At 46.1% G+C, this 21301-nt stretch overlaps 1 pseudogene; it reads right to left on the reverse strand.

The window, feature by feature from the left end:
• Nucleotides 1–17746: 17746 nt before the first annotated feature.
• On the reverse strand, nucleotides 17747–19988 carry LOC120941626 (annotated as a pseudogene).
• Nucleotides 19989–21301: the final 1313 nt, after the last annotated feature.

Raw genomic sequence — 21301 nt, forward strand, 5'->3', positions numbered from 1 at the left:
TACAATCTATCACATTTTTGAAGGCCCTTCATATTTCTAACACAGCATGTACATACCAAGAATTACACCCTAAAATACATTCTGCTGAGTAATGGGTACAAAAAAAAAGGATTACCTGTGTTTTTAGTAGTGCAATTGTCCACAGGAGGAGAGCCCTGATCCAGGCAGCAGGCAGGGACGTGGTCAGCGACAATGAATGGAATTGTCCAGGCAGCAATATTGTTTATAGTCGGTACATAGCCAGCAGTGCCAAAATATTGGTCCTGGTAGTAAGGCCAGGAAAGAATGGGGACAGGGGTAGAGGCTTCTCCCACCCAAATCTCTTTGAAGCCTCCGGGCAACCAGACCCTAATCTGGGAATGAGAAAACTAAAAAATTCGTTTTTTCATCCAGAAAAACAATTCTGGAGCCCCTCACATGTGTGAGACCCCTGTGTTCCCACTAGCATAGCAGGGTAAAAGATCAATCCAAGGGGCAGGCAAAAAACGTGGTCAAACAGTCCAGGGTCAATTCCAGAGCAGGCAAATGTAGGTACAGTTTAGGGTTAGGCAAAAGAGTGGTCGTATAACAAGCCAGGGTCAGTTCCAGAGAAAGCAGAGGTATTTTTAGCATTAGGCAAAATCGTGGTCGTATAACAGTCCAGGGTCGGTTCCGGAGAAGGCAGAGGTATGTAGAGTGCAGTGGCATAAGGGGTGTGGAGGAAAATGACAGGGAATTTGAATTTTGTTTACCTAATAATTTTCAATAGTGTGGTAACGGCGGAAACATGCACCTAAACAGAGGCCTGGTTGGGAGGGACAATCGGGACAATAAACTGTTGTGTCTCTTCTGACTCCTCCTCTGGCGCACACCCGGCATTTCTTCTGACGGGCTGCACCTGTTCGACGGGGGGGGATTTTGTCAGGAAAGTGCCGTTCGTGAAGTCTGCTCACGCAATCAGTACGAAGAATGTCTGGTGGCATTTCAGGGAACAAAAGGGCGGTGATAACGTCTTCTTGGTAGAGTAGATATGGAACGGGATTCTGTGTTGCTTTTTTGTAGATAACATAAGAGTTATAGAAGGCCAAACTGAAAAAGTAAATGGACACTTTTTTATACCAGTGACGGGATTTTCGGGAGGGAAGATAGGGTTCAATCATCTGGTCATTGAAGTCTACGCCACCCATAAATAAATTGTAGTCGTAGACACAAGATGGTTTCTGCACTGGGCCGCTTCTTTTGGGGACTTCCACGTAGGTGTCATTGTGGATGGTGGTGAGCATGTGGACATCTCGTCTGTCCCTCCACTTGACAGCCAATAGCTCCTGGTTCCGTAAAGACGTCGTCTCTCCTCGTCTCAGCTTCTGATTCAACAATTTTTGGGGGAAGCCCTTTCTGTTTATTCTCACTGTGCCACATGCTGGGGTGTCTCTCCGGTAAAGATTTCTAAACAGGGGCAAGCTGGTATAAAAATTGTCCACGTAAAGGTGGTATCCTTTTCCAAGTAGTGGATAGATGAGCTCCCAGACGACTTTTCCACTTGTTCCGATGTATTCGGGGCATTCGGGGGGATGTAGTTGGGAGTCCTTCCCTTCGTAAACAATGAAGGAGTAGATGTACCCCGTGTCTCGGTCACACAGTTTGTACATCTTCACCCCATATCGGGCCCTTTTGCTTGGGATGAATTGTTTGATGCCCAGCCTGCCGTGGAATTTTACAAGGGACTCATCTATTGATATATTTTGTTGAGGGGTATATAACTGGGGGAATTTTTCAGAATTTTTTTTTAGAAGTGGCCGAATTTTAAATAATTTGTCAAAAGCAGGGTCATTTCGGGGAGGGCACTGGGTGTTGTCATTATAGTGGAGGAACCGTAGAATCATGAAGTATCGGGATCTGGGCATACGGGATGAGAAGACGGGCATGTGGTGGATGGCTTTGGTAGACCAATAGGAGTACCCTTTGTTTTTTTTTGAGAGACCCATATTGAAGGTCAGGCCTAAGAATATTTTAAACTCCTCTACGGTCAGGTCTCTTCAATGAAAGGGGCGGGCATAGCTGGAATCGGGGTTGCTTAGAATAAATTGCTGAGCGTAGAGATTGCACTGGGCCACAATAGATGACAATAATTCGTCTGTAAAAACTAAATGAAAAAAATCAATCGTGTCAAAATTATCGGTGTTCACCTGTACACCTGGTTGGGCGGTGAAAGGGGGGATACTTGATGCTCCAGAATTCGAAGGCAGCCACAGGGGGTTTTGAAGGCCATAGGGAAGGCTGGCATGGCCCCTATCCCTTTGGGGCAGAGAGGACACCCTACTGGTGCCTGACCTTTGTTGCACTGCTTGCGGGGTGGACGGCACTGCTTGCGGGGTGGACGGCACTGCTTGCGGGGTGGACGGCACTGCTTGCGGGGTGGACGGCACTGCTTGCGAGGTGGACGGCACTGCTCGCGAGGTGGACGGCACTGCTTGCGAGGTGGACGGCACTGCACTAGTAGTAGGCTGCTCCACGCCAGAACGCCTTCTTTTAACGGGCACAGGTTCCTCCTCTGAATCAGTATCAGACCCGCTTCCTGTTACGGGCTCATAGGCCGAATCGGAATCGGACAGAGACTCCTCGCAGCTGTCATCAGACGCCCATAGTTTCTGGAAGGCCTGCTCGGTGGTAAAAAAAATTTTTGCCATACTGGTGGCTAGTGAGGCTGGACTGCAGAACACTGGTGGGCACTAGTGGCACTGCAGTGGCGCAGGTGTAACTGATGGGCAAATGTGGCACTGGTGTGGCTCTGGTTGCACTGCTGTGGCTCTGGGGTCACTGATTAGCAGGCGGCACTGGTGGGCACAGGCGTCACTGCAGTGGTGCAGGTGGAACTGGTGTGGCACTGGTGGGGCACAGATGGCACTGGTGGGGCACAGATGGCACTGGTGGGGCGCAGATGAGCACTGGTGGGGTGCAGATGAGCACTGGTGGGGCGCAGATGAGCACTGGTGGGGTGCAGATGAGCACTGGTGGGGTGCAGATGAGCACTGATGGGCACAGGTGGCACTGATGGGCACAGGCGGCACTGATGTGGCTCAGATGACACTGGTGTGGCACTGGTGTGGCTCAGATGACACTGGTGCGGCACTGGTTTGGTACAGGCGGCACTGGTTTGGTACAGGCGGGCACTGGTGTGGCACAGGTGGCACTGATGGGCACAGGCGGCACTGATGGGCACAGGTGGCACTGATGGGAACAGGCGGCACTGATGTGGCAAAGATGACACTGGTGTGGCTCAGATGACACTGGTGCGGCACTGGTTTGGTACAGGCGGCACTGGTTTGGTTCAGGCGGCACTGGTGTGGCACAGGTGGCACTGATGGGCACAGGCGGCACTGATGGGCACAGGTGGCACTGATGGGCACAGGCGGCACTGATGTGGCTCAGATGACACTGGTGTGGATCAGATGACACTGGTGCGGCACTGGTTTGGTACAGGCGGCACTGGTGTGGCACAGGCGGCACTGGTGTGGCACAGGCGGCACTGGTGTGGCACAGGCGGCAACGGTGTGGCACAGGCGGCACTCGTGGGCACAGGCGGCACTCGTGGGCACAGGCGGCACTTGTGGGCACAGGCGGCTCTTGTGGGCACTTATGGGCACAGGTGGCACTTATGGGCACAGGTGGCACTTATGGGCACAGGTGGCAGTGTTGTGGCACTGATGTGGCAGTGTTGTGGTACTTTTGTGGCACTGGTGTTCACTGGTGTAGGACAGGTGGCACTGGTGGGGCACTTGTGGGGCACAGGTGGCACAGATGGCACTAGTGGGGCACAGATGGCACTAGTGGGGCACAGATGGCACTGCCTGGGGCACAGATGGCACTGCCTGGGGGACAGATGGCACTTCCTGGGGGACAGATGGCACTGCTGGGGTAAAGATGGGGCACTGCTGGGCACTGCTGGGCACTGCTGGGGATTGCTGGGCACTGCTGGCACTTACTATGGTTGAAAAAATCTCTCTCCTCTCCTCTCACGCTGCAACGGTGTGAGGAGAGGAGAGAGATGACCTGCATGTGACCCAGCCGCAGGGTTTGTTTACAAATGTGATCGCGCCGTCATTGGACGGCGCGATCACGTGGTAAGGAGCCGCGTCCATTGGCTCCTTACCGCGAGTGCTGTTGCTGCGGGTCCCGTAGACCCGGCGAGCACCGGCGATCGCGTGTGCGCGCCCGCTCGGGCGCGCACAACGCAGTCTCTGGGAGGACGTACATTGACGCCCTCCTAGAGTACAGGAACCGCTCTGTAGCCGTATTTTGGCTATAGGGCGGTTACCAACTGGTTAATATTGACTGGACCCTGGTCAAACATTTTCTTGGGCCCCGTCTTCCATGCAATTTCGCTCTCCGCACGCTTTGAGACATACAATAAATAGATTCAAAATCAGTTTACTGAATCAGATCAGGCAGTGATTGCAATTGGTTGCCAGAGGTTACAGTGTATCATCATTACCACTCACTGACTGGCTGCTAGAGGTTACAGCACACATTATGTCTCACTGTTTATTTTTTAGAGGTTACAGCACAGGACTTCTGCTTGTTGATTGGTTGCTAGAGATTACTGTACATTATTACTGCTCACTGACTGATTGCTAGAGGTTACTGGACATCCTTACCACTGACTGATTGGTTGCTAGAGGTTACTGCACATTATTACTGCTCACCGATTGGTTCCTAGAGGTTACTGCATGTCCTTACCGCTCAATGATTGGTTGCAAGAGGTTAGTGCACAGCATTACTGCTCACTGATTGGTTGCTAAAGGTTCATCATCTCCTCACTGCCTGCACACCATGGACTGGGGAGGTGAGGGGACCCATCAATAGACAGAAAACTCCTAGGACTCCTGGCATCAGTGGCAATGGGGGAGGGGGGGGGGGGGGGGAGGGGGGGGGGGATGGGATTAGTTAGGAGGCAGTACACTGTGGCAAATTCTGAATCATGTAGAGCAAAGCTGGAAATCTTTGGCAAGTATATAGTGGGGGATTCTACCAATGTAATGGGGGATTTACACTGACCACCAATGTGAGGGGGGATTTACACTGACCACCAATGTGAGGGGGGATTTACACTGACCACCATGTAATGGGGTATTTTACGCCACTCACCAATAGAAAGGAGGGATTTCTACACTGACACCAATGTAATAAGAGCATTTACACCAACCACCAGTGTAAGGGGGAATATACAATGACCTCCATGTAAGGGGGAATTTACACTGACAACTATTGTCAAGGAGATTTGTACTGACCACCAATGTAAGGTGACACTTCTACACCGACCACCAATGTTTGACGGGATTTACAAAGACCACCAATGTAATGGGAGATTTACACTGACCACCAGTGTAAGGGCAATTCTGCACTCACCACCAATGTAAAGGGAAATGTACACTGATGACCAATGTAATGAAGAACTTACACTGACAATCAATGTAATGGGGGATTTTACCGCAACAGCCAATAAAGGGGGATTTCTACACTGACCACCAATGTGAGGGGGGATTTACACTGACCACCAATGTGAGGGGGATTTACACTGACCACCAATGTGAGGGGGTATTTTACACCACTCACCAATAGAAAGGAGGGATCTCTACACTGACACCAATGTAATAAGAGCATTTACACCAACCACCAGTGTAAGGGGGAATATACAATGACCACCATGTAAGGGGGGAATTTACACTGACAACTATTGTCAAGGAGATTTGTACTGACCACCAATGTAAGGTGACACTTCTACACCGACCACCAATGTTAGGGGGGATTTACACTGACCACCAATGTAAGGGCAATTCTGCACTTACCACCAATGTAAAGGGAAATGTACACTGATGACCAATGTAATGAAGAATTTACACTGACAATCAATGTAATGGGGGATTTTACCGCAACAGCCAATAAAGGGGGATTTCTACACTGGCCACCAATGTAAGGGGGATTTACACTCACCACCAATTTAAAGGGGGCTTCTACATGGACCACCAATGTAAACTGATCACAAATGCAAGTTTGGATTTTATTAACAATTACCAATATAAAGAGGAGTTTCTACACTGGCCACCAATGTAATGGGGATTTACACTGACCACCAATGTAATAGGAGCATTCACATTAACCACCAATGTAAAGAGATATTTACACTGACCACCAATGTAAGGGGGACCTTCACACTGGCCACTAGTGTGAATGAAAGGATTGTACACAAAGCCCCAATGTAAGGAGAAGAGTCACACTGACCACCAATGTAACTGAGACATTTAGCCTGCGTTCACATTTGTGTGTGTTGGGAATACATGCAAAATCACTTTCCTGACAACACAGAAACATGCTGCCCTTTAGCAGATACACAGCAGTGCCATTAGTTGTTAGTGACACCCTCATGCATCAGCTGAGATGTGCGTATTCACATGCACCACAATTCAGGGTGCTGTGGTACCTCGTTATTCTGAAGAAGGGTTCCACCTCCAATTTCCTTACCTTTGCAGAACAGTCTGGTGTTGGGCTTAATGATTATAGTTGTAGGCAGGACTTTCAAGCTCCTTTCCCTCCCCAGTGGGCAGAATTCAGCAGAAGTGATGGTAGATATGGCCTCAGGGGGACATGATATACATATGAATGCCGCCTCTATTTACATATCAGTGCCGCAGTCCACGACTATTTACAACTTAATGCCACCGCTATTTACATACCAATGCAGGTTATTTACATGTAAACACCGGGTCTGCAGGTGGGGTCATCTGTACATGGCAATAGGGCAGAGAACTTTCCACTGAGATATCAGGACATAGCACGGGACTAAAACTTCAAGGGATGAGGAAATTTAAACTGGGATAGTTGGCAAGTATGAGAAAAATAATGGGGCCCAGGGCAGACGCCCTTTTTGCCCTGCCTTAAAAACATTCCTGGCTCCCCAGTGCCGGCAGCTCTCATGCAGCCCCAGATCATGACACTCCCACCACCATGCCTGACTGTAGACAAGACACACATGTCTTTGTCCTCCTCACCTGGTTGCCGCCACACACGCCTGACACCATCTGACACCAAATACGTTTATCTTGGTCTCATCAGACCACAAGACAGGGTTCCAGTAATCCATGTCCTTAGTCTGCTTGTCTTCAGCAAACTGTTTGCAGGCTTTCTTGTGCATCATATTTAGAAAAGGCTTCCTTCTGGGATGACAGCCATGCAGACCAATTTGATGCAGTGTGCGGCGTATGGTCTGAGCACTGACAGGCTGACCCCCCCACCCCTTCAACCTCTGCAGAAATGCTGGCAGCACTCATACATCTATTTCCCAAAGACAACCTCTGGATATGACGCTGAGCACATGCACTCAAGGGAACATGGCTAATTGGGCCCAATTTGGAAATTTTGACTTGGGGGTGTACTCACTTTTGTTGCCAGTGGTTTAGACATTAATGGCTGTGTGTTTTAGTGTACAGCAAATCAACACTGTTATACAAGCTGTACACTCACTACTTTACATTGTAGTAAAATGTCATTTCTTCAGTGTTGTCACATGAAAAGATAGAATAAAATATTTACAAAAATGTGAGGGGTGTACTTACTTTTGTGAGATACTGTATTTCCAGCATTTCTTTCTTTAACTTTTGATGATTATGGGTTACAGCTAGTGAAAACCCCAAATTCAGCATCTCTAAAAAGTAGAATATTACATAAGACCAATAAAAAAAAGGATTTTTAATACAGAAATGTTGGCTTAGTGAAAAGTCTGTCCATAGTATGCACTCAATACTTGGTCGGGGCTCCTTTTGCATGAATTACGGCATCAATGCGGAGTGGAGTGGAGGCGATCAGCCTGTGGCACTGCTGAGGTGTTATGGAATCCCAGGTTGCTTTGATAGTGGCTTTAAGCTCATCTGCATGGTTGGGTCTGGTGTCTCTCATCTTCCTCTTGACAATACCCCACAGAATCTCTATGGGGTTTAAGTTGGGTGATGTGAACTCTAGATGGACTTTTTAGGCACCACACTATACACAATCTTAAAATATAATCGTTTATTGATACATAAATATAAAATCAACAAGTGCATTTTAAAATTCCTAGCAACATAAGCTAAACAACCTACCACATATAGACATCCCCACCATTACCCTTAGGCCACGCTGTAACTCGACTTAATAAGTATAATCATAGGTAGCAAAATATGGGCCTGATGTGGGTTGGTTTTAAGGGTAGAAGAGCTCAATGCTCAACGCGCTACACGTTTCACGCTGACGCGCTTCTTCAGGAGCTTCAGGTAGGTACTATAGACAGTAATTACATGTCCCGGGGAGTCCTTCACTGCTCAAGAAACATGGACCAAGGTGTGTGGCATCCACAGCAGTGGTCAACACCGTAATAAAGTAATATAGGATACAGTTGGTGGCAGAAATAGTGGGGGACGAAGGGAGAGAAATGTTATTGTCTGTTAGACAAAAATATATAAGTATCGTGTGGGGTCAGCAGGATCCCCAGATATTTGTAGAGTAATCTCCACCCCGGAATGTCTCACACATCCTGGGAGAGCAGATGACAGGAGCCTGCTCAATGTAGCTACTGAAAACTGGTCTTCATTAATATAATGGAGGGAACAGCAGGATTTGTGAGACATACGGGGGTGGAGATTATTCTACAAATCCTGGACCTGAATGTGACTTGGGATCAACTTTTTTCAGTCCCTGTACAGCAGGAGGAAGAAGCAACACGAGGAGACACATTTACAGTAAACAGAGTCATTATACGAGGTGTGTCCAGAAAGTCATGAGAATTATATTTTACAAATCATTTCATTGAACATTGTCTCCTTCGAGGTTTGCGCCTTGTGAGTGTACACAACGCTCCCAGGAATTCTTCCATTCTTCATATCGTCCCTGGAAGTCTTCACGTGGGATGGCGCTCAGAGCCGGCGTAGTGGCTCTATGGACGTTATCCACACTACCAAAATGGCGTCCTTTTACGTGTTGACTTGGGTATTTCCCGTTTCCTCTGCAATCATTCCGATAGTGAGCCGTCGGTCAGAAACAGAACAGAACGTGGATGTAGTGAGGTCTGTTCTCAACAGTGTTGTAAGTAACGGCGTTTAAATAAACGCCGTTACGTAACGATTGGCCTCCTGAGGGTAACTAGTAATCTACCAGATTACTCTTACCCTCTCGTTACCGAGATCACATTGGGTGCGCGAGTGGGGGCAGTCCGGGCAGACTCTGGGGTCATGTCTGACTAGTGGTGATCATCACGTCTGTGATGACTGTGAGTGTCGGCGGGATGGAGCTGGCCAGTGGATTGTGATTGGGTGAGGGTCACACTTACACTGCACATCATCTTCTGATTCGTCGCCGGCGGGTCATGTGTCGGTCGGACTCGTGACTCGTCTTGGGTGGGTGGCGCTGGCGCATGCACGCGCCTGGAGTCTCCTGCCTGCAGTGTCGTGTGTCGAGGCCCGAGGGAGTCTGGCGCTCTACTCCTCCTCACTCCTCACCTGAGTCACTGACTCTCACTCCCAGCCGCCGACATCTCCCGCCCTGTCCTCCGCGGAGGCTCCGCTCCACTCCACCACACCGGTCGGCGGTCCGGACTATGACGCCGGGATACCTCCTGACTCCGTCCTGACTGAGGCTAGAGCGCAAGCAGAGACAGCACCGACCGACTGTGGCCCCTTCGCAGCCAGAGCCAGGTGAGGAGCGGATTGGGAGGGGGGGGAGAGTGGCCTAGTCCAAGGCCTTAGGCCTGGTGTGGCGAAATATGAACTTTGTGCTGCTACTGGCTGAGCTGACTGACTGCCTGATATTGCTTGTAGCTTAAAAAAAACTCCAACTGTCTATCTGTCTATATAACAGCCTGTTATATATTTATAGACAGATAATTGGAGTCTTTTAAGCTTTACAAGCAATATCAGCAGTCAGTCAGCTCAGCCAGTAGCAGCACAAAGTTCATATTTCGCCACACCAGGCCTAAGGCCTTACTAATATCACTGCCAGAGAATAGCTGCAGACTGGGGGTGTGGGTGTAAAGAATTGGACTTCTTTATATTGATGGCTGAATTAGCAGGGAGTGCCAGGGACAGCGATGAGCAGAGCACAAGTAATTAGGGTGTGCTGCCTGGGCACACCCCGCATGTCAGTATTGCTGGCACAGCCTGGGCAGTGGGCGTGGGCATTGGGGCAGGTGGAGTTGATATAATTAATTGTACACAGTATTGCATTTGCTGGGCCTGCCTGGGCATGTGGAGCGGTTCGGTGGACTGTGTCACACAGTGTGACACTCCACCAGACCGCCCCACAGACATGCCCAGGCAGGCCCAGCAAATGCAATACTGTGTACAATTATTAAAGGGTCACTAGAGGAAAAAATTTTTTTTAGCTAAATAGCTTCCTTTACCTTACTGCAGTACTGATTTCATGTCCTTATTGTTCGTTTTTGCTTTGAAGTAGCTGTAATTCTGCTGTGATCTCCACACTTCCTGCTTGTCTGGCTCCTTATAACCATCGTACTGGGAGCTTTCTCACGGTGGTCTAAGCTGTCATTACTGTGTGTCTAAAACTCCTCAGAACCAATCAGATTCATTTTAACCACTTCCCGACCTCCTCATGTACATTTACGTCGGCAGAATGGCACGGACAGGCACAATCACGTACCTGTACGTCCTCTGCTAGACGTGGGTGGGGGGTCCGATCGGGACCCCCCCGGTACATGCGGAGGTCGGGTCCGCTCGGGGAGCCATCCGGGACGACGGCGAGGCTATTTGTTTATAGCCGCTCCGTCGCGATCGCTCCCTGGAGCTGAAGAATGGTGCTTCACTGTGTCGGCGCATCGATCGCGTCATCCCCTTTATAGGGGAGACACGATCGATGACGTCACTCCTACAGCCACACCCCCCTACACTAGTAAACACATACACAGTGATCCCTAACTTCTACAGCGCCCCCTGTGTTTAACTCCCAAACGGCAACTGTCATTTTCACAATAAACAATGCAATTTAAATGCATTTTTTGCTGTGAAAATGACAATGGTCCCAAAAATGTGTCAAAATTGTCTGAAGTGTCCGCCATAATGTCGCAGTCACGAAAAAAATCGCTGATCGCCGCCTTTAGTAGTAAAAAAAAAAAAAATTTTTAAAAAATGCAAAAAAACTATCCCCTATTTTGTAAACGCTATAAATTTTGCGCAAACCAACCGATAAACGATTATTGCGATTTTTTTTACCAAAAATAGGTAGAAGAATACGTATCAGCCTAAACTGAGGACATTTTTTTTTTTATATATGTTTTTGGGGGATATTTATCACAGCAAAAATTAAAAAATATTGCATTTTTTTCAAAATTGACGCTCTATTTTTGTTTATAGCGCAAAAAATAAAAACCGCAGAGGTGATCAAATACCACCAAAAGAAAGCTCTATTTGTGGGGAAAAAAAGACGCGAATTTTGTTTGGGAGCCACGTCGCACGACCGCGCAATTGTCTGTTAAAGCGACACAGTCCCGAACTGTAAAAACCCCTTGGGTCTTTAGGCAGCATTTTGGTCCGGGGCTTAAGTGGTTAAAAACAAAACACTGCCCTGGATTTGTTTGTTTTTTGTTCTGTGGGTCTCTTTACTTCACAGAAACATGAAACCAGTTTAAAACGGAAAGTGAAACTAGAGGCACATTATATGATTGAATTTAATCTATTTTTAAAAAGAATCAGTTAACTTTTATGTCTATATACCCTGTAAACAGTCATTTCAGCAAAAAAAAATGTTTCCTTTAGTAACCCTTTAATATCATCATCACACTCCACCTGCCCAGGCAGCAATACTGTACAATATAGATTCAGTGTGCCCTGCAGCAGTGTCACTCACACTGCACACTGAATCTATATTGTACAGTATTGCTGCCTGGGCAGGTGGAGTGTGATGATGATATTAATAATTGTACACAGTACGAAACATCTTTGAAATTAAAGATGTTATAGAACGTAATTGCATTGTAGAATATAAAAAAAAAAAATCTCAGTTACTTTGCCAATAAAGTAACTGAGTCACCAACTCAATTACTTTTTCGGACAAGTAACTTGTAATTGTAACTAATTACTTTTTTAAAGGAAGATGAACAACACTGGTTCTCAACCGCGACCAACAGATCACTATCAGAATGATTGCAGAGGAAACGGGAATTACCAAGTCAATTGTTCATGAAATCGTGACGCAGGATTTGAACACCAGAAAGGACGCCATTTTGGTAGCGTGGATAACGCCCAAAGGACCACTACACCGGCTCTGAGCGCCATCCCACTAGAAGACTGTGTTCAATTGTAAAAATTTTCAATAAAATAATTTTTGAAGCATCATTCTCATTATTTTCTGGACACACCTCATATAGGGTTGCCGCCTTTTATTCAAATCAAACCTGAACATTTTAGCGCCGAACAGCAATTTTTTTTTTTAATATAGTATAAACTATACATATGTTTTGCTTTTAAATGACATTTCTAATCACATTTATTTTACTGTAAGGGGAGACTCTGCAGACTCTGATGTAAGGGAGAACTCTGGGGACTCTAATGTAAGGGTTGCTCTGGGAACTGATTTAAGGGGGGACACTGAGAACTCTGATGTACGAAGAGGACTCTGCTGTAGAGGGAACACTGTGGCCTCTGGTGTAAAGGGGAACTCTGAGGTAAGGGGTACTCTGAGAACTATGATTTACCTTATGCCGTGTACACATGATCGTTTTTTTCCGATGAAAAAAAAGTCAGATGGTCTTTTTTCATCGAAAAAAACGATCGTGTGTGGGCCCCATCTGACCTTTTTCCCATCGGTGTAAAAAAATTGAATTTTTTTTTTATTTTTCCGATGGAAAAAAAAACAATAGGAAATTCCGATTATCTGTTTGGAAGTCCATCGGAAAAAAATCCACGCATGCTCGGAATCAAGTCAATGCATGCTCGGAAGCATTGATCTTTTTTCGGCTCGTCGTAGTGTTTTACGACACCACCTTTTGGACGGTCGGAATTTAGTCTGATCGCGTGTAGGCAAGACTGATAAAAGTCAGCTTCATCGGAATTTTATTCCATGGGAAATCCGATCGTGTGTACACGGCATTAGTGTTCTCACTCAGAGGCAGGAGAGAGAAGGGGGAGACTTCAGTCACAGACAGTGAGCACCTCTCATTCAGATGTATCTGAGGCTGCCAGACTTCCAATCTCCGGACCCCGATTTCTTTTTCGAGGCACAGCGCCAGGGATTGGAGGCCAGGGATTGGAGGGGGGGGGCAGACAAGGAGGGGTAGGAGTGGGAGAAAGAGGTGCAGATTAAGCCCTCTCTCCTCTCCCATCTCTGTATTTTTTTTTTAGTGATGGGCAGTGTGAAAGAGTGTAACAGACACTCTCAGCTTAGCCGACTGCAGGCAGCAACCCTGCTGGGGACCCATAGTCCAGTCTAAATAATGTGTCCGGGTTTCAGGTAGTCTGAAACCTGGACACATGATTACAAACCCGAACTGTCCGGGTGAATCCCGGACAGGTGGTAACCCTAACCTCATATGTTCCATTATTGCAGTGTTTCTCAATTCCAGTCCTCAGGCCCCCCCAACAGGTCAGGTTTTCAGGATTTCCATTATTTTGCACAGGTGATTTGATCAGTTTCACTGCCTTAGTAATCACCACAGCCTTTTCATCTGAGGGAAATCCTGAAAACCTGACCTGTTGGGGGGGCCTGAGGACTGGAATTGAGAAACACTGCATTATTGTAATATAAACTAAGCATTATTTTATACAATGCAGTATGGACAAACCCTTCATTGTTTATCTAGTAGCAGTTAGTCACATTCAGCTGGACTTGTTCTGTAATGTTGAAGACATTTTGTGGATTCTCTAAGCCACTTCTTTCATTGTAATGAGTGTCAGAAAGATCCCCCAACATGTACTCAGGTGACACCAACACCTTAACCACTTAAGGACCGCCTCCTGCACATATACGTCGGCAGAATGGCACAGCTGGGCACAAGCACGTACAGGTACGTCCTCATTAAGTGCCCAGCCGTGGGTCGCGGGCGCGCACCCGCGACCCGGTCCGAAGCTCCATGACCCGCGGACCCGATCGCCGCTGGAGTCCCGCGATTGGTCCCCAGAGCTGAAGAACGGAGAGAGCTGTGTGTAAACACAGCTTCCCCGTTCTTCACTGTGGCGCCGTCATCGATCGTGTGTTTCCCGAATATAGGGAACTGCAATCAATGACGTCACACCTACAGCCACACCCCCCTACAGTTCGAAACACAGATGAGGTCACACTTAACCCCTTCAGCGCCCCCTTGTGGTTAACTCCCAAACTGCAATTGTCATTTTCACAGTAAACAATGCATTTTTAATGCATTTTTTGCTGTGAAAATGACAATGATCCCAAAAATGTGTCAAAATTGTCCGAAGTGTCCGCCATAATGTCGCAGTCACGAAAAAAAAACGCTGATCGCCGCCATTAGTAGTAAAAAAATTTTTTTTATAAAAATGCAATAAAACTATCCCCTATTTTGTAAACGCTATAAATTTTGCGCAAACCAATCAATAAACGCTTATTGCGATTTTTTTTACCAAAGATAGGTAGAAGAATACACATCGGCCTAAACTGAGGAAAAATGTGTTTTTATATCTTTTTGGGGGATATTTATTACAGCAAAAAGTAAAAAATATTGCATTTTTTTCAAAATTGTCGCTCTATTTTTGTTTATAGCGCAAAAAATAAAAACCGCAGAGGTGATCAAATACCACCAAAACAAAGCTCTATTTGTGGGAAAAAAAGGACGCCAATTTTATTTGGGAGCCACGTCGCAACGACCGCGCAATTGTCAGTTAAAGCGACGCAGTGCCGAATCGCAAAAACTGTCCGGGTCCTTTACCTGCCTAAAGGTCAGGGTCTTAAGTGGTTAATCCAATCACCATTAGATGTGATGAGACAGATGTTGATTATCCAGCATGGGGGGTGTGAAAGGTGTGGAACCCCCCCTGTTCTAGTTACATCATCCCATTGAGACACCAAGGATGGGACGATGTAACTAGAAGAGACGGCTCACACCATACTATAGCATTTCTATCCACACAGGTAGCATTGGCACCTTCATCCAGTCACCATGGAATGTGAAGATGTTGATTGTCCAAGAACAGGGTGGGAGATGTAAAAGTTGTTGGACCCCCCTCTTCTAGATACATCCTCCAAATGTTGGGGTCAGGAAGCCTGCATAGGGGTTAGTTCCTCCACCGTGTCCACCAACAACAAGCTAAATGTGACTCTTCTAATTAAAGCTGAACTCAGAGAACACATAAAAATACCATTTGATGTATAACTAAACACTTGTCAATTTTTTATTGCAGTCTGTTCCCCCGTTAAGGGGTCTCACCTTCTCTATTGGTCCTTTTTTACCATTATCATTGAAAGTAAAAGAAATGACCCAAATTTTGGGTTGTCCCCAGAAAAGTAATAGAAGGGGAAACTTCCAATGGCATCTTCCAAGGGGGTCCCCAAGAAATTCCCTTGATTTACAGGAATTTCCTCTCACTTCCTGTTTGGCTATGGGACAGGAAGTGAAGGGAAATCTCCACAATGGGACACAGATGGTAAAAAATAATCTGACGGGGGTTATAACCCTCCCTTGATCTATCCAAAATAAAATTAAAAGTTTTGCCCATAGTTCCATTTTAATGCAATTATGTATTAATAAAAAAGCTTTTTTCTTCTACATAGAACTGTTGTATATATCTGAATTTGTCCTGATATCACTTCCTGTAATCACCTACACAGCAGCATGGGGGGGGGGGGGGGGGGGGGCAGCACTCTGAGCCAATTAGAGATTTACAGCTTTGTACACTTCTGTCTGACAGCAACAATAATCTACAATGAAGATACCAACAAACGTCACTTATTTCCTTCATTTTGATCTGTTACATATACACGTGAAAGAATATTGTTCTAGTTATTCAATAAGTGTATAAATCCCCTGTGAATCCTGCCAGAAATCCAGTGCTGTCCTGTGCACTCTGCAGTCTGATATTAACCTCTTCCCGCCCGGCCTATGGCCGATTTACGTCCGGGAAGTGGTTTTGAAATCCTGACTGGACGTTCCAGAACGTCCTGCAGGATTTCATGCCGCGCGCGCCCGTGGGGGCGCGCAGCGCGGCGATCGGTGATGCGGGGTGTCAGTCTGCGGGGTGTTTACTCTTTACCACGTGATCAGCCGTGTCCAACCACGGCTGCTCACGATGTAAACAGGAAGAGCTGTCGATGGCTCTTCCTCACTCGCGTCTGACAGACGTGAGTAAAGGAGAGCCAATCGGCGGCTCTCCTGACAGGGGGGGTTCGCGCTGATTGTTTATCAGAGAAGCCCCCCCTCGGATCGCCACACTGGACCACCAGGGAAGCCCACCCTGGACCACCAGGGTGGGCCAAAAAAAAAAGTAAAAAAAAAAAAAAGCATTTAAAAAAAAAAAGATTCCAATCAGTGCTCACAAATGGGCACTGACTGGCAACATGAGAATCAGTGCTGCCCCACAGTGTCCATCAGTGCCACCCCAGTGTCCATCAGTGCCACCCCACAGTGTCCATCAGTGCCACCCCACAGTGCCCATCCATGCCCAGTGCCCACCTATCAGTGCCCATCTGTGCCACCCATAAGTATCCATCAGTGCCACCCATAAGTGCCACCCATGAGTGCCCATCTGTGCCGCCTATGAGTGCCCAGTGCCGCCCATGAGTGTCCATCAGTGCCGCCTATGTGTGCCCATCCATGCCACCTATGTGTGCCCATCAGTGCCACCTATGTGCCCATCAGTGCCGCCTATGTGTGCCCATCAGTGCCGCATACCAGCGCCGCCAATCAGTGCCACCTCATCTGTGCCCATCAGTACTACCTCATCGATGTCCATCAGTGCCATCTCATCGGTGCCCATCAGTGCCGACATATCTGTGCCCGTAATTGAAAGAGAAAACTTACTTATTTACAAAAAAATTAACAGAAAAAAATAAAAACGTAATTTTTTTTCATCATTTTCAGTCTTTTTTTAGTTGTTGCGCAAAAAAAAAAATCGCAGAGGTGATCAAATACCACCAAAAGAAAGCTCTATTTGTGGGGAAAAAAGGACGCCAATTTTGTTTGGGTACAGTGTAGCATGACCGCGCAATTGTCATTCAAAGTGCGACAGTGCTGAAAGCTGAAAATTGGCTTGGGCGGGAAGGTGCGTAAGTGCCCTGTATGGAAGTGGTTAAACACTTCCAGTCCGGGCCAATTCTGACATTCCTCTCCTATATGTAAAAATCAGCATTGCTTTGCCAGAAAACCGCTTAAAACCCCAAATATTATATATTGTTTTAAGCAAATATTATATATTGTTTTAAGGCCCTAGAGAATAAAATGGAGGGTGTGGCATATTTTTATATTTGCACAGCATTTTTTTTAATGCAAATTAAAAACAAAAAAAAACGTAATACATTTTAAAACACACACAATTTTAAAACACAATATATTACCCATATGGGGAAATATAAAAGATGATGTTATGCTGAGTGAATAGATACCCAACATGTCACGCTTTAAAACTGCGTACGCTCGTGGAACAGCAGCAAAAAACGACAGTACCTCAAAATCTACAGTGTACAGTACTATGAGTGAGTGGTGTCACCCCAGGACAGGAAGTGTGTTACTGGCAGGATCTCAAGACAAAAATAGAAAAGAATAAAAAAACATATGAAAAAATAAAACTAATGCAGTCAGCACATTTAATGATTGGCAAGCTGCAATAGTGTATATTAAATTTTCTGAAAATTTTGAATAATCATTCAAATCATAATCAATGATAATATCTCCTAGTCTTATCATAACCACTAACACTTAATGAACCCCTGAAAGCCCCAAATCTTATTATTGTCACTATAAGAGAATAAATCACACTTTCCTGTGCTGAGATTTCTCAATGCTGTGATTGGTTGTGTTGGGAACCTTTAGATTTATGACATCTGGAATATGAATCTACTGCATTATTCTGTTGGTTAAAAATCATCAGATTCATATTTCTGTGATGTCAGCAGATTTGGGCAGATTTTCTGTTATATTATTATTTCTCATGTCGCCCCTCACCCCCAGATATTGTTATAGAACCCTTTCTTACATATAACCCAGCATGGAGGGGCTCAGTGAAGGTGGTGGTGAAGGTGTGGAGGTGTCTGATCGGGTCACACAGATCATAAAAGGACAGCTGCCCGGCCTCATAATCCACAGAGATCCTGACTCTGTTACTGGAGAGATCGGGAGATAAGCTGATCTCTTTATTGTCATGTCTTAGAGAACACCCACCGCTATCCCTCCACAAACCCCAGGACTTCTTATTATATCCAATCACTGACTGCCCTCCTCCTCCTCTCCTCTCTATACTGGGATAACACATCCCGACTCTGTAATCTTCTGACTCTCTGACATCCACTTCCCAGTAATGTCGCCCCGAGGAAAATCTCTGACTGCTTAATACCTGGGCATACCACTGAAATCTCTCCGGTGTTTCTGGACGATTCTGCTTTATATCTGACCAGGATACAGTTTTCATGTCATCTGATATCTGTAGATTATTATGAGCTGTGTTCACATCCAGTAATATGTCTGAAGCTTCCTGTATATTGAAGAATACATTTACCTCTTTTATCATATCAGATAACCCTGTGTGTAATGTGTGTGAGATTCCAGACACATCCAGATCCCCTCCATCATGGAGGAGTCTATCATGTCTCTCTCTGTCCTCATTATCTCCCTCCTCAGTATCACACAAGTCCCCTGTGTCTGATTCCTGTAGGACAGTCAGTGGGTCAGTCATGTTACACAGCTTCTCAATGTCCTCCATCTTCCTGGACAGATCCTCCTTCTTTATTTCCAGCTGATGGATCAGATCAGACAATGAGATCCGCTCTTCCTGGCTGGAGATGTTCCTCCGGACTCTCTTCTCCAGGTCCTCCAGATGTCTCCTGAGCTCTATGAACAGGGCAGTGACTCTCTCTGATTTTTCTTCTACTTTTCTCCTGCGATCCTGCAGACTCTGGACTCTTTTCTCCGTCTCCTCTCTCTCTGTCATCAGTTTCTGCAGAACATTTCTCAGTTTCTGTTTTTTATTCTCAGAGGCCTCATCCAGAGTCTCCACCTTGTGTCCCCGGTGTTCTCCATCCAGCCTGCAGGACACACAGATACAGGCAGAGTCCTCAGTGCAGTAATATTCCAGAAGTTTCCTATGGATGGAGCATTTTCTGTTCTCCATGAAGTGGTGGGATCGGTTAGGACATGTTCTGGTGACTTGCTGTGGACTCTCAGGTGATTATCACACAGAGAAGCTTCACACATCAGACAGGATCTAACAGCAGGTACAGGAGAGTGATAGCAATAAGTACAGAAGATTCCAGTCTTCCTTCTTCCAGCTGAGTAGATCGGAAAGTCTCCACTATGTTACGTAGTGTTATGTTCCTCTGCAGTACAGGCCGATCCCGGAACTCTTCTCTGCACTCAGGACAGGAATAACCTCCAGACCCCCCCTGTGTATCCAACACACGATCAATACAGACCCGGCAGAAGTTGTGACCACATCTCAGGTTTACAGGATCTGTATATGTGGTCAGACAGATGGAACAGTCCAGCTCCTGTCTCAGATCAGCAGACGCCATCGCTGACAGCAGAAGAGAGAAATGGAACTAAAAAGTCTCCGACAAGGAAAATCTAAAGGGCGTCTCACATTCCTCGGCACAGGGAGGGGCTGAGCTGGTCTTGCAGCTTTTATCTTGAGGAAGTTTGTGGAGAAATAAATGTTTATATTGAAGGTATATGTCCTACATGTTGATACACATTGTACTGATTTGGAGCTTTAAATGACTTCTGCAGACGAGGCACAAAACTAAGTTATATAATGCAGTGTGATAGATATTTGCATGTTGAGGCTTTTTGTGTTTAGGAGAAAATTATTTCCAACGGTAAAAGAAACCTGTCCTGAGAGATATACAAGAGCGTCTCAAAAAATGTGATGTCATCAAAAAGTTCATTTATTTCAATAATTCAATTAAAAAAAAATTAAACTCCTATATTATATAGATCCATTACACACAGAGTGATATACAGTATCTGACAAAAGTAAGTACACCCCTCACATTTCTGTAAATATTTTCATGTGACAACACTGAAGAAATGACACTTTGCTACAATGTTGTGTAGTGAGTGTACAGCTTGTATAACAGTGTAAATTTGCTGTCCCCTCAAATAACTCAACACACAGCCATTAACCACTTAAGGACCCCTTTACGCCGATATACGTCGGCAGAATGGCACGGCTGGGCACATCAACGTATAGGTACGTTGTCCTTTAAGCCCAGCCGCGGGGTCGCGGGCGCGCTCCTGTGACCCGGTCCGAAGCTCCATGACCGTGACCGCGGGACTCGCGGACCCGATCGCCGCTGGAGTCCCGCGATTTGTCCCCGGAGCTGAAGAACGGAGAGTGCCGCGTGTAAACACGGCTTCCCTGTTCTTCACTGTGGCGGCTGCACGATTGTGTCATCCCTTTTATAGGGGGACACAATCGATGATGTCACACCTACAGCCACACCCACTACAGTTGTAAACACACTTCAGGTCACACATAAACCCATCAGCGCCCCCCTTGTGGTTAACTCCCAAAACTGCAATTGTCATTTTCACAATAAACAATGCATTTTAAATGCATTTTTTGCTGTGAAAATGACAATGGTCCCAAAAATTTGTCAAAATTGTCCGAAGTGTCCGCCATAATGTCACAGTCACGAAAAAAATCACTGATCGCCGCCATTAGTAGTAAAATTTTTTTTTTATAAAAATGCAATAAAACTATCCTCTATTTTGTAAACGCTATAAATTTTGCGCCAAACCAAACCGATAAACGCTTATTGCGTTTTTCTTTTACTAAAAATAGGTAGAAGAATACGTATCGGCCTAAACTGAGGAAATTTTTTTTTATATATTTTTGGGGGGATATTTATTATAGCAAAAAGTTAAAAATATTGCATTTTTTTCAAAATTGTCACTCTACTTTTGTTTTTAGCGCAAAAATAAAAACCTCAGAGGTGATCAAAATACCACCAAAAGAAAGCTCTATTTGTGCGGGACAAAAAGGACGCCAATTTGTTTGGGAGCCCACGTCGCACGAACCGCGCAATTGTCAGTAAAGCGACACAGTGCCGAATCGCAAAAAGGGGCAAGGTCCTTTAGCTGCATTTCGTTCCGGGTCTTAAAGTGGTTAATGTCTAAACCGCTGGTAAC

The sequence above is a fragment of the Rana temporaria genome, chromosome 5, assembly GCF_905171775.1.
Source record: "Rana temporaria chromosome 5, aRanTem1.1, whole genome shotgun sequence".
In the NCBI taxonomy this organism is placed as follows: Eukaryota; Metazoa; Chordata; class Amphibia; order Anura; family Ranidae; genus Rana; species Rana temporaria.